The following is a 2,278-nucleotide window of genomic DNA, read 5'->3' as shown; positions in this document are numbered from 1 at the left end:
GTTGCGCACGTCCTATTCTTATCAATTTACTGCTTATTTATCGGCTTTGCGGATATCGGTTAACTATAGCATATAGCTGTCATACAAACTGAAGAATCAAACTTTAATTCTTGTATAGAAAACTTTTTTATTTGTCAATGTATCCTCACCAAATTTAGAATGGATCAATATTCTATATATGTATACAATCTGCGAAGAAATTGTTCAGATCAAACAACTGCGGCATATAGCTCCCATACAAACTGGCAGATAAAACTCAAGTCCCTGTGTAAAAAAGTTTTTTATTTGTCTATGTATCCTAACCAAATTTGGCACAGATTAGTACTCGATATATCTCTATAATCTGCGAAGAAATAGTTTAGATCAGACAACTATAGCATATAGCTGACATACAAACTGGCAGATCAAATTCAAGGTCTTCTGTGGAGAACTTTTTTATTTGACAATCCATTCCCACCAAATTCGACATAGAATAATATTCGACATATTTATACCATCTGTGAAGAAATTGGTTAGATCGGAGCATATAGAGCATATAGCTGCCATACAAACTGACAGATCAAAGTCAAGTTCTTGTAAGAAAAATGTTAAATTTGGTTATATATACCCACCAAATTTGGCACAGTTTATTTTCTCTAGCAGCGCTATAATATGCGGATGTATTGCCAAAATCGGATTAGTATAGCATATAGCTGCCATACAAACTRAGCGATCAAGTTCAAGAAAAATTTCTTTTTATACCCTTTTATGCTATAAAAAATTAAATGATTAACGTTTATTCTGTTTTTTTTTTCAGTTATTTTAAATTTTTTTCTAATTTTTTTTTAACTTTTTTATTTATTTCTTTTTTTTAATTTTTATTTAACTTTTTCACTTTTTTAGTCAAAATTTATATTATTTTAAATTTTCTCTGTTTCTCACGTTGTTGTCGTTTTTGGGTTTTTGTTATTGTACAATGCCACAACTGAATTTTCTACACATACACACACAGTCGAATGCACTCATACGCAACAAAATCAAAAAAAAAGCCAAACCAACAACAATAATTTGGTCAACATTTACCATTCATTCAATTCGTAACCAGAAGTTCAAATTTTAATTGGCCTTTGAGTGGGTGCACATTGCTTGCCACACGCTGTCAACAGCGCACACACACAACAATATATACAGCACAGAATTTGTCTGGATGTRTGTGTGTGCGTGAGTTAGCCGTGTGGTTGGCTCACTGCCTCGACGACTGTTTGCCGCTGCCGGCTGAGTGCCAGAAAATACGAGCGCAATAAAATAGGAAACAAAGCAAACGTAGCCGTAGCCGTAGCCATAACCATATCCTGCTGCAGTCKCCTAGAGGGGCATGGCCAAAGACAAATGACAACCGGCTGCTGGCTGCTGGCTGTTGTGTGCTGCTCAACCCGAAATTGAGAAATTATTATATTGTGTTTTAAACAAATTTTCATATAAGCAATGTTTTCGTAAGCGCACAAATATAATTTACAGGAACAACAACCCACACACAYACATGCCAAGCTGGAGAGCAAGTGCACGTGTGGAGGTCAGRGCACAGCATGTTGTCCACTTCAGGCCGGAGGCAGCATGTCAATTGTTATTTTTCGAGAGGAGGCACTTGCCAAACGTTTGTGGCATGTGTGTAAACAAGCAGCACACGCACACACTCATACACCTACATGCATAGAAACAAGCGCTGGCCATGCTCATAGGCCAAGCAGTGGGCGAAACCTTCGATATCTCTGACCTCTCGGCAGTTTTCGGCATTTGACTTCAAATTTACAGTAGTTTTTTGTTGTTGTATWATGTTGCTGCCGGCCTTGTTTTTTCAGTGTTTGGTTGTCTGTACGTATGTATGTATGTTTTTCTCGAATTTAATTTCATATTTATTCAGAAAATTGCTGCTGTGGAAAAGTAATAAATAAATTTGAGAAATTTGGCTCGTTTGTAATTACATACAGACATAGAACAATATGTATCTACACACATACATCTACGCTTAACTAGAGTTCATTTTTCGGTTCAGTTTTCAAGCTAGTTTGTAATTTAGCTGCACATTTTCTCATTGTTAATTAAAATGCACTCGACCCTCCACTTCTTTTTCTGCTCCAAACTGTTGGGAAGCCCAACAAGTAGGCCCATAACCACAGAGCAGAGATTTGCAGTTTTTCTCAAAAATGCAGCATTCGGTAATTTTATAGAGGTAAAATATTTTATTTTTAATAAAAATATGGTTTCACAAATATAACTTTGAAATAAGTTAAAATATTGC

The sequence above is a fragment of the Bactrocera latifrons genome, unplaced genomic scaffold (assembly GCF_001853355.1).
Source record: "Bactrocera latifrons isolate USDA-ARS-PBARC rearing strain unplaced genomic scaffold, ASM185335v1 scaffold_164, whole genome shotgun sequence".
NCBI lineage: Eukaryota > Metazoa > Arthropoda > Insecta > Diptera > Tephritidae > Bactrocera > Bactrocera latifrons.
The sequence above is the reverse complement of the archived record's forward strand: the minus strand, read 5'-3'. Positions refer to the sequence as shown.